Genomic DNA, 17,126 nt, shown 5'->3' with positions numbered 1-17,126 from the left:
CCCAGATGATGCTGAACTGAGGGCGAAGTGGCTTGTTAACATCAGAAGGGACAACTTCACCATCACTCCTCGGTGCTATGTGTGTAGTAGGCACTTTATTAAAGAAGATGTGCTAGAAACTCCAGGTGGACTTCACCGGCTTAGAAAGGGGGCCTTGCCCGTGTTGTTCGAATGGAATGGATATCAAATCCGTCAACGTGTGGGTGTTTGGCAGAGGAGAGAAAGACCCGCTAACTGCCCAGATCAGACTGTCAGTGACAGTGATGACGATGATGCAACTGCAAGTGCGATGGAAGTGCCTTGTGACCACGACTACTGCACAGCCCCCAAACCTGCCGCTGTTGACCTGGCATTGAGTGAGAGGGATGAGATGCGGGATGAAATGCAGGATCTAATCGGTCAGCTGAGGAAACAAGTGGAGGACTTGTCACTAAAATGTAAGTTTGGGCTTCATAGATTTGAAGGCTCAGACTCACAGATTAGAGCCTTCACAAGGTGAGAATAACTTTCATGAAGCATACCAATTTCATATGCATTATTAATGTATGTAAATGTCATTACATGAAAGTAAAACCTTGCTTATAGTTATAGACAATGACAATCTCAATTTGTCTCCCAAGATTTGCTACCTATGAGCACTTGATGGCATTTTGGTTCCTGATCGAACCATCCACAGCCAACATGATCCGAGTCACCCGAGCACGGAGGGCCCAGCAGAGGAATGAGGAAATAACTCTACCATGTACTTACTCAGTAAGTTTACTATGGCTGGTTTAATATTTTGTACTGTGCTGTAAATCTGTTACTATAGAATTGCTATACCACAAAATGGTGCAATAAAGTAATCAATCAATGTGAAGTTAAAAGTACAGCCACATGGTGTTTGGGAAAATTTGTCCCCTGCATTTTACCTAGCATAACTACTTAGTAGCATTGAACAGCCACAGGCAGGAATATGTATAGTATGTATGTCTTGTTCGCTCGTTACATAAATAATGCCACTGCCCTGGACCAAGTTAGGCTTATACAATGTGGCAAACTAATGTAAATGTTTTCATTGCTAGACATATTTGTCTATGTTTTGTAAATTATCTTTCAGACATGCTCTTCCTCAGGTTGATGAATTCTTGGTCCTCCTCATGTACCTTGCGTTGGGGTCCACAGAAGTTGACCTGGCAGATCGTTTCGGGATCCACCCATCAACGGTCAGCCGGATCATAACAACGTGGACATATTACCTGTACTTTCTGCTGGGCTCACTGACCATCTGGATGTCTAAAGAGGAAGTTCAGGCTGTGTTGCCAAGGGAATTCAGGCAGAGCAAATACGCTGACACACAGGTAAACATAATCACTTGCATGAGTCTAGATGGAAAGGGGGGTCTACGCGCATAGGGTGGATTTTTTTCCCGCCACCTGTTCTTTCTTAATCCTTGAAGGGTGGATTTTAAGATTCTGCCTGGTGCAAAGCTGAAATAATGTCCCATGGGGTTCATTTTTAACTATTTCTTACACATATTCTGACCTTAAACCCCAAGATGGAAACAGTAGAAACAAGCAAATTAACCTATTTAGTTTTCTCGACCCAAGGAATTCATTACAGTGGTTAATAAGATTACACCATAACTTGACTCTATTACAGAACAAAAACAGCTGTTCCCCATTCATGAATAACCTCTCAAGCTCAGTTGTAAAATAACTACATCTATTTGGAACTGTACTAGTACCACCTCACTGAAAAGATCAGTGGGCCTGATTCACTAAGTTGGTCGTAAATAAAGTGACTAAAGGGTGTATATTCTCTAAGCAAAAACCGACGTGCTATTCACAAAGGGGTGTGTAAATCCCTGATATGTACGGATCACAGTTGTTCCTCATTTTTGCCTGAAGGTCAGAGGCGCGTTCAAATGGAAGATCCTTTTCATTGCTTCACGCCCCCATTTAAGACCATAAAGCCGCTAACACTCAAAATATGGGTGTAAACAGCTTAGTGAATGAGGCCCATTGTATCTCTCCAGACATTGTTAAAACCTGATAACCGTGTTTTCTTGGTCCAACTATTTATTACAGAAGGTGATCATTTTGTGTGAAAAATAATGTCTGATGTTACTTCATTTTGTAGGTGATTGTCGACTGCACAGAGCTGAGATGCCAACAGCCAGAAAGTTTGCCTCTTGAGAGTGAGATGTTCTCATCCTACAAGTCCCATTCCACCCTGAAGGGCTTGATAGGTATGGCGCCTCATGGATCAGTGACGTTCATCTCAGACCTGTATGCTGGCTCTGTCAGTGATAAGGAGCTGTTTAAGCAGTCAGGCCTCCAAGGCCTGCTGAAGGCGGATATGGCTGTGATGGCGGACAAGGGATTTTTAGCGGTGCCAGCCGCTCTACCTTTGACTATGTCCGTCCGTATGTCCGTATGTCCGTATGTCCGTATGTCCGTATGTCCGTATGTCCGTTTGTCCGTTTGTCCGTTTCAGCACGGGCTTTAAACAGCTATAACTCCAGTTCGCAGCATGCCAGCAAGTCCAAATTTGGTATGTCAGACTTAGACCACCAATAGGGACGAGCATTGATTGCTGAAGCCCCGCCCTATTATAGCGCCACCAGGAGGCCACTGCCTTTAAACAGCCATAACTCCAGTTTGCAGCATGCCACCAAGTCCAAATTTGGTATGTGGACTTACACCACCAATAGGGACGAGCATTAATTGCTGAAGCCCCGTCCCGCCCTATTATAGCGCCACCAGGAGGCCACTCATCAAAGGCACCGCTTCCTTCACACAGGGTGCGATTTTTGATAGAGGACTGTATCCCAGGTAAACTCTATCGCCCACCCTTCCTCTCAAAACAGAGCCAGATGCCAGCAGAACATGTGAAAAATACCCAGGAGATTGCACATCTTCGAGTCCATGTTGAGAGAATAATTGGACGGATTAAACTGTGCAAGCTCTTCCAGTCTGATGTCCCTGTGTCCTTGATGGGAAGCATTAACTCTTTGTGGACTGTGGCCTGCTTACTCACTAATTATCAATATGGACCTTTAGTAAAGGCCTGGGCACAACAGTCCTGAACAAAAATAGCAGATCTACAAGCTCACAACGCTACACAAAGCTATGAGCTTGCTTTGTATAGCAAGTACAAAGCTATTCTGCACAGGCATAGCTTCAGTGTTCTATTAGTGTTCTATGGGCACCATTAAATGACCATGCACTGCATAATCCTGAGTTTCAATTTAGGCCCATGACCATCATCCAAGGGGATTGAACTCTGATCGTTTACCGGATGCCAGATGTCATTGTCTATTGTAGCAATGTTGTGTAACACAAAAGGTGACTGATTAGGTGGTAGGTTCTGTCTGCTCCCTCTGTGTATACATACTGTGGCAGCTAAATGATTTTTTTGGGGCCAGTCTTCTAGATCTAAACCTGTAAAAAGCATTTAGAGCTAAACCTGTAACAAAGCTTAAAGGGCAAGACCACTTTGGTAGAGGTTTGGGTTGTGTAGTTACCTTGCCATGATGTAACTCCAAAGGTGGGCAAGAAATCAAAAATAATTGCTCGATTGATTAGAAATTGATAATTCAAAATATGCTCCTCATTGACTTACATTGTACGGTAAAACTGCTCTCAAAGTCACTCTTTTAGGACAGAAACGAACGCAAACAAAGTTGATTCAGACAATATAGAACATCACCAAACCCAGTACTGTTTTTTTTTTAAATAAAAATCAACTTCCTGTTGATTTTGCCATTTTTAACAAGTAGAAAACCCGGACTGGATCGGCGGATCCGGATCCAGATCTTCAAATAGTAAAATCAACAGGAAGTTGACATTTTTATTAAAAAAACAAACAGTACTGGGTTTGGTGATGCTTTGAGAACCACTGGTCTATCAGAAAGCTATTTGTGATAACAGTTTTGCTTCCGTCGCAGTTATTTGAACATTAGCATGTTGTGACATTATGTCACACATGGTAAAGTATAGTTACTCAATATTGGCAACATGAAGATGTTGCATGTCTCTTTTTAACAGATTAAAGTGGTGAGGACACATTGGCATGTTTTTACACTCAATTTCTGTAAAGACATTTGTTTCAAATTGTATTTGCTCCTTTTAATCGAGAAGTTGTCATTGTATTAGCCAGGGATACAAATACTTAACTCATTACACTGATAGAGCCAGCCATAAGCAAATACAGTAATAACATGAAATGATTAACTGATATTATTCTATACTTATATTCCCTATAAAACTCATGGCCAGACAAATGTGTTGCCACAAAGAGTTTGTAAGTACTTATCTATGGGAAAGTATAACTGAACTGATGTTGATAAAGAATGTCGGTGCCCACCTCTAGGTTATGGTCAGTTAGGTCACTGAAATCTATCTATTTAGTTTGACTTGTGCACTAACTGTGTGAAACTGCGTTCAATGAATGAAGTGTAACTTTCTTTCTGTTGTCAGTGGTGAATAAATCAGTTGTGACAACGACTAATTGCTGAATACGATAAGAGTTCACTTTTGTATTATACTGGGGGTATTGTGCTCATCTACAGTGAGCTTCTGGAGATATCAGTGAAAAGTATACATTTACTTTCTCACACGCACACACACACACACACACACACACACACACACACACACACACACACACACAGAGGATTGGTGTACAGGGGGTCTGCTATTCTAGACCTACACATTCTGTGACATGAGTAGCCTGCGAATCAAGGTGTATGTGTCTCCTCATATCCTTTCACATGTCATAGGTGACCTTCTTTGCTGCACACTGAGTCAAAGTGCAAAGATGTCATGTCAAGTCAAAGTATCATTTGGAAGGAAAGAACATCTGTATATGGAGACAGGGTTGTATGAACAAAATCAGTTCTCATAATTTGGTTTAGCGGATCCCTGTAAATAACTCGAATCTACGGCACCCCATGAATTACATTGTTACTTTATTGCACCATACATTTGTCATATCACAGACCATACATTAACATGTAAATCTTTCCCCTTATGATACAGTATGTCACAAGGAAAACGTGAGAATATGAGTTTCCATTAGCACAGATTGAAAATGTTTACTTGACATTTAATCACTAGAACCACAGCATCCATATTCTGTAGGAAACATTCTCCAAAAATAGCCGATCTACAAGCTCAACATGTTGCGAGCTTGCAGATCTGCTATTTTTGGCAAAGAGATTGGTGTCAAATTTAATGACAGTCAGTCCTAAAGATCACATTTAATAACAGTGTGGACATTACCTAAGGATGACATTTAATTCTATCTTGATAAACAAAAACACATTCAATGTATCTGTAAAAAACAAAAAACAAGCTAGGCAAAAGATACATTCATAATAAGCCTTTATTTTGCAAGTGGTTAAAGGCATGTGACATGCAGGGCTTTCATATTATAACATTTAAAGCGCTGTTTCGTTTTCAGATTGGCCTTGACAACTGATCTTTACTCAGTTTACAATTTAGGCTCCAGTGCGATTTACAAAGTACAAGGACAGACTAAGCTTGCGCCATGGACCTGCAAGCCAAAAACAGGGGGGTCTAAGAAAAAAAGTACTCTAATGGTAAGAGAGACGAAAGTCCCAATATGATCACTATTCTGATTGATAGCACAGTAAAGATGTGTATGTTTTCCATGTTTAGCTACTGTAAAAAGCACCCATGAACCACATCACAACAGCCAGTTAGACACATATACAGGGACTGCACCCACAAGGCAAAAGGGAAGCAAGTGTTATTAATCTCTCTGTCACTGTCTGTGTTGTAGCTTCTGTTAAACTAACACAGAACCACAAGTACAGACAGACAGACAGACAGACAGACAGACAGACAGACAGACAGACAGAGAGAGAGACACATGTTATCAACGAAAAACTCACCAGCATGTTCCATGGCTGGACCCAGAGAAAACTGTCAGCAATGTGAGCTGACAGTGTGGACAGTCAGTCCTAAATCAGGTAAGATCGAGCAACGTGTTGTGAGCTTGTAGCTCAGCTATTTTTGGAAAAGAGATTTGGTGTCGATTGGAAAAGAACACAAGTTAAACCATCACCTATGCCCTTCCTAAAAAGCTCTGCATATAAATGTAGAAATAGAACCAGCCACCCTTCAGTAGAATTGTTGACAACACCTCTGGATCCCTGTAGATTCTTTCAACAGAAATGTCATCTTGTGCACACACAAAAAAGTCACACCACTCCAAGCCTGAAGTTAGGAGCTGGCCTTGAACTTGCCAGTAGTAGGCATGCTGTGTTTTCAAGACAGGTGAGCCGTTCTTCATGGTGAGGTATTTGCAGTCCACATAGCTAGGTACATTGGGACACTTGAACTCTACCAAACCAAAAGGTGGGTTCTCTAAACAAACACCTTGCCGTCAGGGGAGGCTGCAAGCCAGGGAATATCAGGGTGAATGACAAGGCCACACGGGTAGTAGTTGATGTTCTTTTTCTTGGCATACTCGATTGCTGCCTCGATCTCCATGTCCAGGCCCCTCCTCATGTCTGCTGTTTGTATGGTGCCCCTGAGAATTCTCTCATCCAAATTACTAGCTGAAGTCAGCGTCCGTACATGGCACGCCTCTCGGAACCTGGAGGAAGTGGTACAACAGTTAAAATAATCACAGGGCACAATGCGATGCCTTATGAGCTTGTAGATCAGCTAGTTTTGGTATTGTTGTGCAACACTTGATTGAGAAACTATTAAAAGGGCTTTCCAAAAAAAAAAAGTTTTTGGTAATCGTTAATTAAATAATCAATAGTTTTCAGCCATACCTGGAAGCGGTCAGTCTTGCCTTGCGCAGTGCTTTCCACTCCGAACTGACACTCTGCTCTGTTGTTGCTTCCTCAATTTTCTGAGCTGTTACAAATGAGACTTGAAGAGACTTTATGTGAAATTCTTCATGTTCACTAAAGACAAAGTCTGGTCTGGCTTGCTGGTCTGATCTCAGTCTGTACTCATTCAGGGGGAGTGGAGGGAACGGTGGAGCGTCTTCGTGATGCAGTATCTGGCGTGCTTTCATTGGGGGCTGTTGGTAAGAAAGAACACTTCCCGCCTGGACAGGTCCAAAGCGTGATTCAACCATGGGTTTATCTGCGGACATCCCCATGGTGCAGACTAATGGCCTGGACAGGGGGTCAAAGTTCTGGTATGCCTCTTCAACATTGAGCACAGCGAGGTCAGGGAGAGGTCCAGCAAGAGCCTTGTAGAGTGTGCTTCTGTAACACAGATGAATCAGAATCAGATTTATTGTCACATCACAGGTTTACAAGTTAAAAGAGTGGGTATACTCCACATTTTGTATATTTAAGAACTAAACATGTAATAACATTGGTGATTATTTGATTATTTTATTTACTGAATGACGTTAATAAACTGGTATGTATTGCTAAATATCACAAGAATAATCTTTTCAGTGTTTATCCGTGTCAGTAGTAAAACAGTAGTACATATTTACATACCTAATTCCTCCTTCTGATGTTCTTGACACTGAACCCCAAATTGCTCCCGGTGAGCAGGTTGGTGCCTTCCATGGTCTCCTCCTTCATCGGTGTATGAATGTTTGTGTGAATGGGTGAATGTAATTCAATTGTAAAGCGCTTTGGATAAAAGCGCTATATAAATGCACCATTTACCATTTAGGTAACATGAGACAAACATCAATGATAATGATAACCCAGCAGTAACTTACCTGTTGAAGACTGCTTTGATACTTACCAGCAATTGTAATGATTGAGAAGGCAGATCATGTACAGAGAACACAGCCATGAACAGGCTTTGAACAGAAAACAAGTTAATGAACATGCAATCAACAGAAGAATATGCCATGAACGGGCCATAAACAGATAGCTAGGCCATGAACGGGCCAGGAACACAGGCAGTTGACAAGAGTCAAGAACTAACACCACCAGGGCTCCAGAGTGCACCCATTTGGGGAGGACATGCACCCAAAAATCTGTCCAGTGCAACTACAAATTTCACTTGGTCACACCAGTACACCTTCCTGTACATTCAGCAGGTCTGTCCATGTGTAGGTGCATCTTCAACAGGGGGTCCATCCTCAGATTTACTACAGGGGGACTGCCTAATCTTTGTGTGATAGGAACCTTTTAAATTATTTTTTTTGTTTACAATAACCACGTGAACCCCCCCTCCCCCCCCCCCATTGGCCAAAAGTAGCAGATCTACAAGCTGACAACGCCTCGCTGTGGTGTAATGTACATGAAAAAGGTAGGCGCACCAGTGCAACCAAATAAAACGTTAGCCTGGAGCCCTAACCACACACCATCCCTAGATTTCACCATACACTTAAATTGTGCGGCTTCTCATTCTTCTTCAGTGACCTGTAACAACAGGCTCTGATGCTGACTTCTCCTGTCAGCTTGTCTTTATTTGAAACTGTCAGACATAAAATATGACATGATAAACAACATAGATTGACCAAGACTAATTTCTTAGTGTTCATTGTATTCTGTCAACACCAATTGAAAAGGAAAGATGAACGTTACTTACCTTCATAGTTGAAGACATAACTGGAGACACATACAGTCTAAACCCCTTGTCCAATAACGAGGTAGGAGCTTTACTGCTCGCCTTTACCATTCTGTGGACATCAGTCACTTTCATTTTGGGCAGTTCTTCCAAACATCGCGTGTAGAACACCGACTGAGCCATGGCTGAAATAACAACAGGTTCAACGGGAGATGGTCTCTAACAGTGGATCAGGGATGGATGGTGCTCAGGTCCCTGTATGCAAAAAAAAAGATGTATATAGAAACATATAGAAACGATTAGATTTTCATAAAGAATAAGTCTTTTGAGAATCACACTGTATTCTTGCTGTATTCTTTAGGTACAATGTCTTGCATATAGAGGTGATGTTTGTGTATTGTAATAACAAGACTAACAATATTAACATAGGAACCTACTGTGACTTTTGGCTGATAAGATGGTCAATGCAAGAATTATTTACTTATTGATTATTGTATTGATTCCCCCCATTTAACTAGCATAGAAATGAAACCTTTAACAAACAATAAAATAAACCTTACTGTAGTGAACATACCTGTCACCACTGTCCAGTATCTTCTACTGGTGTCTGAAACTGGTATCCTTCCTGGTTGTCAGGACTCTCCTTTACACAGAAACAGGGAGGTTATTCATATTTTAATTCAGAAATGGCAGATCTACAAGTAACAAGATCACAACGCAATGTGACTGGTTGTGAGCTTGTAGATAATCCATTTGCAGCATTTGTCATACAATCAAGTATATAGGTATTACAACTATGCAATATAACTACACTCATAATAATAATGTACAGAGTGCTTGTACAGATCAAAACAAATACACTGTGATCTATTTGGCCAAGTGTACACATATAATTTTAAAAGATCATCCATACACTTTAAATGTGTGTCTAACAACATTACCAACTTACCTGTCACCACTGTCCTTACAGTATCTGAAACTGGTGTGTTGTCTCAACCTGGTATCCAGGCTGTCAGGACTACGCACAGAAACAGGATGGTTATTCATGTTTTATGGCAGATCTACAAGATCAAAACGCAATGTGACTGGTTGTGAACTTGTAGATAATCCAATTGCACCTATTTGTCATACAACCAAGTATAAAGGTCTTAAAACTTAACTATGCAATATAACTGTAACCATAATAATAATGTAGAGATCAAAATAAATACATTGATCTAATAATTTGGCCATTGGCCAAGTGTACACATCATTTTACATCCTAGATCCTCCATACAGTTTAAATGTGTGTCTACACCATACACAGACACCATAACATGCTTGTAAACTACAGGAGACAGGCAGCTAACATAATAAGCTTAGCTTCCCAGATCAGCATAACATGATAAAAGTTATACTGATTATCAAACGATACCATATGGGAGCCTAACAAACGCAACAGTGACATCAATGAATTGATATGTCTCATATATCATGCTCAGATAGATAGATAGATAGATAGATAGATAGATAGATAGATAGATACATACATACATACATACATACATACATACATACATACATACATACATACATACATACATACATACATACATACATACATACATACATACATACATACATACATACATAGATAGATACATAGATAGATACATAGATAGATAGACAGATAGATAGACAGATACATGGATGGATAGATAGATAGATAGATAGATAGATAGATAGATAGATATATAGATAGATAGATACATAGATAGATAGATAGATAGATAGATAGATAGATAGATAGATAGATAGATAGATAGATAGATAGATGCATAAACAAATGAGAATATAGGAGAAGCTAATAGCTTAGATCAACAGAAAAACGTTCAGAAGCTTCCACAATATAAAACGTGGGTCTAACGGATGTCACGTTGGACTTAATAGTTAGAAGTCTCATTTTATGCCCCATCTAACAGATTAATGTATTGTATTTGGCGGAGCCATGAATGCTAATGTGGCTAACTCTTAACATGAAATATAGCTAAAAAGCCTTAAAAGACCCCGATGACAAACACACTTCACAAACGTTTACTTTGCAAATAGAAGACTTGTAAAAGACTTGTTTACCTCTCTCTCTCTGTGCAAGCCTGTTCACATTCCAGCAACCTTTTCCTTTAAAATAAAGGTAAAAGACGCTTAAAAAGAAAACCGAACGGTTAATAAGCTAACCAAACAAACAAGGACTTGGGACAAAAGAGTAAATAAAATAAAAAACGAATTAAAGCACTTAAAACGGTCGCGGAACGTAACGTCATTTATTATCAGCATCACATATAAAGCATCCGGAAGTAAACCGGAAACTGAGCGGTGTGAATCCGGTAAAAGCGTAGCTCCTCCCCCCGGGTTGTGCAAATGGAGAATAGTGCACTATATAGGGCATAGGGGATTATTTCTGACGCAGCCTATATTTCCACACTCCACACTATTTTAACTTTTTCTTATTCTGATATTAATTAAGTGAAGGTGGGGACCGCATATGGCCCTCGGGCTGCCAGTTGCCCATGTGCTAAAGTGTCAGCCTGCTACTGAGAGCCTCTTTTCCATGTGTAAATCTTTCTATCCTATGATAGGTGAAGGAGCACAAGACAGCCAATATGTTCTCTGAGGCATGTGTTAAAAAATCCTTGTCTCAAGGAGCTGTACAGAAGGAAGAAGAATGACTTTCTGTTCTTCACTGGGGGAAAAGGAGTGTGTGAATCATTCCCTCTTTACTTTCGGAAGGAGTGGACCAGCTTTGGCCTTCCCGGGAAGCCCTTTTTCATGTTGATCAGGACTGCCATCTCCTTTTATGTAGGTAGCATTGGCCAACATTTGATAATAATTTGAATATATTGAATATCTGTGCACCAATTTTGATTCCTCCATATCTCTTTTGTATGTGCTAACTGAAATAGGCGCGGCAAACAATGTCACCGGAGTTGCGCAAAAGAGTAACTGATCGGATGGCTCATAGTGAGATATCAGACCGGTTCTATGCGCTGAACCCGACGCTGAAGGAGACGGCAGAGATCAGGGAGCTAATCCAGTGCTCTCTGGATGGACCAGAGCCTGCTGCCACAGCAGAGGAGATGGAGAGGCTGGTTGAAAAGGCGATGTTGTGTGCAAGTGCTGAAATGTATACCACTGAGCTAATAAAGCATGCCTGTTGCTCAGGGGATACATTGAATTTTGACCTATATTTGCACTGAATTGTGAATTCATTGTGGCATTAATTTTGACTTGGGCACAACTTTGCCTACAATGCAATTATTAGATAAAGAGTTCTGATTAACACTAATGATGTTATTCCTAAGAATTTAAATTTGAAATGTTAAACTCAATGTTTATGTTCAGTTATTGATTGATTTGCTTTTATTTTTTGAAATAGGTAAATATCATTTAAATATACTCATATGAAATTGGAAATATCCCATCTTGTTTGATGTGTAGAACTAACTTAAATTGTATTAGTTGTTTGATGTGTAGAACTAACTTAAATTGTATTAGTAATATTTACAGAGAAGTATTGTTAACTCAATCATTTGGATTAGTATGAACTCAATAGTTTTGATTAAGTGTTAATTAATCTAGTTTGTTTCTATTTGAATCTACTATGTTAAATGCATTACAGTAAATTATGTAATATGAGTTAGATTTACTTAATTCCAAGTCAATTGAATTTACTTGATTGTAAATATTTGCCTCAATTTTATTGAGTAGATTTTGTGTATCTTTTATAACAGTGTATGTTGTTTAGTTTATTAGCCTACCACAAGCTGGTTTAACAAAAAAAAAAAACCTAGTCAACTGTGTCACGTTCTGGGCCTGTCTCCTGCCTTGTCCCCGTCGCCAGCAAGGGAGGTTCGGTGGGCTGCCTGGGGGTTTTGACGGCAGTACCCGGCGGCTGTTCTGGGCCTCAAACCGTCTTCTCTGTCCCTGCCTGCTTGTACCCTCTGCGCCGGTGTGCACAAACTGGAAATACCGTATGTTAAATGTTGCTTTATTGTGAAGGGTTAAATATTTTGACACAGGTCACGTTTACCCAGGTTCACTATAAAAAATGCAGGAAACGTGATTTCAACCCTTCCATTCCCAACCTACCAAGATGTATGCAGCAGCAGAAGGAAGAGTGACGTTGTGGCGTGGAACTCGCAGATTCACATTTGAGGAATCGGACATAATTGTCCGCAACATCTCACAGATTTTCCAGGTTTCCAGGTTTAGAAGTTCGGGCCGCTGCGCTGCGCGGCCCTCACATCTAGCGTGACGCGTCGTACACTTCGCATCGCAGATCCACCTTACAGCCAGCTCACAGTGTGAGCGAGAGTATTGTGTGAAAGTAGGGCAAAGTCGCTTAGAATGTTCTGACATGGCAACACTGTGGTGAAAAGTAAGGGAAATTCGCTTATAATCAGAGGACATGGCAACGCTGAGTGTCCTGTGTTCCCCTCTTTTTCTGTCCCTGTGTGTCTGTCCCCCTGTCTGTCGAATAAGGTTCGGTCCCACATGGAATTGCCTAGTTGGGTTCCACCTAGGGCCCAGGTAGAAGCCACCTAAAGCCCACATGGGCATCCCAGTTGGGACCCACCTCGGTCCCACATAGACTTGGCTAGTTGGGGGCCCACCTACGGTGCAGGTATAACCCACGTAAAGCCGACATGGTCAACCCAGTTGGGACCCACCTCGGTCCCACATAGAATTGCCTAGGTGGGAGGAGGAGTAACAACCTAGCCCACCTAAGGGCCAGGTAGAACCCACGTATAGCCCACACGGGCAAGCCCAAGTGGGCCCATATAGTTCAGCCCACCTTGAAGCCATATGGGAGCCACGTCAGCCCCACATAATGGCCAAATATAGGGCCCAGCTAGGGCCCAGGTGGAACACACTTAAAGCCCACATGGGCAAACCCAGTTAGGACCCACCTCAGTCCCACATAGACTTGCCTAGTTGGGGCCCATATAGTTCAGCCCACCTTGAAGCCATATGGGAGCCACGTCAGCCCCACATAATATATAGGGCCCACCTAAGGCCCAGATGGAAAACACTTATATCCCACATGGCCATCCCAGTTGGGACCCAAGTGGATCCCGCTGACATTGCCAACATGGGGCCCATATGGTGGGCGGATTTTGAAACTTTTTTATTTAGTTTTTTGTGACTTTATTCCGGTTTTAGGGTTAGGGTTAGGTTATTTAATTATTTTGGGGGAGCCAGGACCCCAAACCCCTAATATACATAGAATTGTTTATATTATTGTCTGAACACTATTTATTTATTTATTTATTTATGTTTAAGTATTTATTTATGCATTTATGAATTATATTATTTATTAGCTGTTATAATAATCCATTATGAAGAATTCCGTTTTCCAGATGAGCATAACAACTTAAGAGTTGGTCTTTAAATGGGCACACTATTTAATTATATTGATTAATATATATGAAGTACATGTTTATTTATTAGACTTTAAAAACTCAACATTAATAAATAATCAACCATATGAGTCTACTGAAATAGCCTAGACTATGCCCACATCAGTCAATATGTAGGCTGCCAGGGCAGGGCAGGTAAATAGAAATAGCCTAATGACATCTTGTTAAAAACACAGCCAGATGAAATGACATCTTGTTAACATCTTGACATCTTGTTAAAAACACGAGATGTTTCATTCAAGAACTGTGACACTTGTGCTTGGGTCCTGGACGTTATCTTAGCAACGTGAAAGCGTCATTGTCAACGTGAAAACTGTCATTGGTCGTGAGGTGCACGCACACACGCTTGTTGTGGGCTAGTTGACATAGCGTCCACCTCGCAGGCATGTTTGTTCCCCCCCTCCCCTCGAGTATTTTTTTCTCTGTGTCTGTGTCTCTCTCTCTCTCCGTCCGTGTGTGTGTGTGTGTGTGTGTGTGTGTGTGTGTGTGTCTGCAAGGCAACAGCGCTCTCCCTCTCTGTCCATCTCGTGTCTGTCAGTCTGTCTCTCCCCCTCTCTCCCTCCCCCTCTTTCTCTCTCCTTCTGTCCGTTTGTCTCTCTCCCCCCCACACACACGCGCACGCACACACGTCTCTCCTTGTCTCTCTCTCCCTCCCCCTTCTCTCTCTCTCTCTCTCTCTCTCTCTCTCTCTCTCTCTCTCTCTCTCTCTCTCTCTCTCTCTCTCCCTCCCCCTCCCCCTCCCCCTCCCTCCCCTTCTCTCTCTCACTCGCTCGCTCGCTCTCTCTCTCTCTCCCTCTCTGTCTGTGACGCTCCGTGCTCACTTTTTGTCGCAGATGATGATGATTGGCTGGTGAAACGAACCATAAGGAAGTAAATTGCGAGATGAAATATGTAGCACTTTTTGATTATTAGAGAAGGAGACACATGTGAAGGTGGAAAATGAAATGTAGGAGATTATCTACTTTTGCATGAGCGATTTTTGTAGAAAGTTAGGAGAGAATTGGGCCACTCCTGTGGGCGGGGGGCTGAATAGAACCATTGGGGTTTGAAAAGGGGACGCTCTCTGATTGAGGTGTGAGATGTTATGTCCATTTTCGTTAATCACATTAAATAAAGGTAGGCTTACTAGGCAACATTTTTAATATAGTCCTAATGTGTTAGGGTCCTATGCTCGGTGAACAATTAAAAAGTACTATAGTGTTGAAGAATAACTCCCACACACCGTTTTAGAATGTAATCTTGATGCCTTTATCTTGATTACATTAACTAAACGTCATGATTTTGCGCTTGAAGAAGACAGTGGGAAACTTTTTCGTCCATTGATCATCAGGCCTAGAGGCACCGCACCTGTCTCCGTTATAGCCTAAGTAGACTAGTGCTGAATAGGCTACTCATTTTTTTTTTAATAGTCATTTTAATCTGACAGTAGGCCGATTCAGCTAGGCCTAGGCTATAACATCAGATTCATCACATTAACCCGGGCGTCCCTATGTAGGACAGACATATCATTACCCGTAGGCCAATGCAATGCTACACAATGTGAGGTTTTTATTTTGTCGCAATACAGTACATACGAAGAGATATAAGCTCTTTCAAACATGTTTTCATATAGGCTATAGTGCTCATTGCTCAAAGAAACCTTTATGGATGAGGCTTGTGCACTGTATGAGGTCTAATGTGGGCCTACCGTTATGCAATATGTAATACACAAAAAGGAGTTTAACTGCATTGTGAAATAAAAACTAATTAGCCCAGGCATTTAAGTATGCTGAAGAGGCAATAGACCTGAACGCTAAACATGTTTCTCATCCTCCCTCACCCTGGATAATCTTTTCCGGTGTCATGCTATCATACTAAAACAATAATAACATTCTTCATGTTTCCTACATTTAAGGTCTTTGTTAGCATTTTTGTGAAGTCACTGGCACTGCTATGGGAGACAGAGGGGGTGACTGAAGTTATGCCAGGCTTAATTGATCAAAGGTGTTTCGAATTGGGGGGCACGTGGCGCCTGCAGTAACTTCGGTAACCCTTCCTTTTACAGTACGGTAATTACCAGGTAATAATAAATACTTAGCAGGTAATTACCTGGTAACTATCAGGTAATTTACCCAGTAATAACTAGGTAAATGCTAGGTAACTAGCATTGGGCTCTGAAATGGTGCCAATTCAATTCATGTTTAACTAGTTAAGGGGCTCACGGCTGATGGGTATTTATTCCCTCCGAGTTGTATGAACGCAACATCTGGTAACACAACATCACCCGCGAAGAGAGCGCCAACTAAATACATTCATTGGACTGTGTGCACTGTGCATGTTAAGGCAGACAGTCAGCTCTTTGCAAAAATTACATTTTTTTAGTCCTCTCAAGTAGAAGACTACTGCGCAAGGAGGTAAACCATTGATAAGATGGCTCCAGGAGGAGAGGCTATTGGCAAGGAAAAAAATATGCCCTGTTTGCTACAGCAGAATGCAGTTCAAAAGAACCAACACGACCAAGGATGGCTATTGGTGGTAAGTGATAAGCATTGCCACTCATAGGCTACACCCAGTCTGTAGCCACACTCACAGATAACGTTATACATCTGAATGGAAATACATGTTTTGTTATTTTACATTGAAGTCAATGGCAAGTGGCTTGTGTTTTCCTCCTAAAAAGGGGCAGGACCATTTTTGCCAATCTGATGTAGGTCTACTACTCATTATAATCTATGTTACTACTTCAAACTATATTTACAGATATGGTATATATGCTATGTTACAGGAGCTTCAGAAAGTCAATCCACAGGGGCAGAGCTATCACAAGGTCCATCAGAGACGGCTCAATAGTCTCCAGGTCTCACATTCCATTTGCATCATGGATGCAAATAATGCACAGGTTGGATGCTCCCCTCTCTCCCTCTCGCTTCAATTCAAATGGCTTCATAGGTATGATGTAACACTACATATTTTGACAAATTAAGCATTTATCTCTCATGCTCTCTCAAGCTGTGTAATGTGTTTTGTTACCCAATAATTTGCTTTGTTTAGTTAATTTCGTTTTATATTTAAGACTATTCCAATCAGGCTGACATGATACAGTACATGCAGATACCGCACGTACACAGTGTTTCTTAATATAAATAGGCAAACGCATACAGACATATTACATAGACAATAC

The sequence above is a fragment of the Gymnoscopelus microlampas genome (assembly GCF_963454915.1).
Source record: "Gymnoscopelus microlampas genome assembly, chromosome: 13".
Classification (NCBI taxonomy): Eukaryota; Metazoa; Chordata; class Actinopteri; order Myctophiformes; family Myctophidae; genus Gymnoscopelus; species Gymnoscopelus microlampas.
This window is presented reverse-complemented; position numbering follows the sequence as displayed.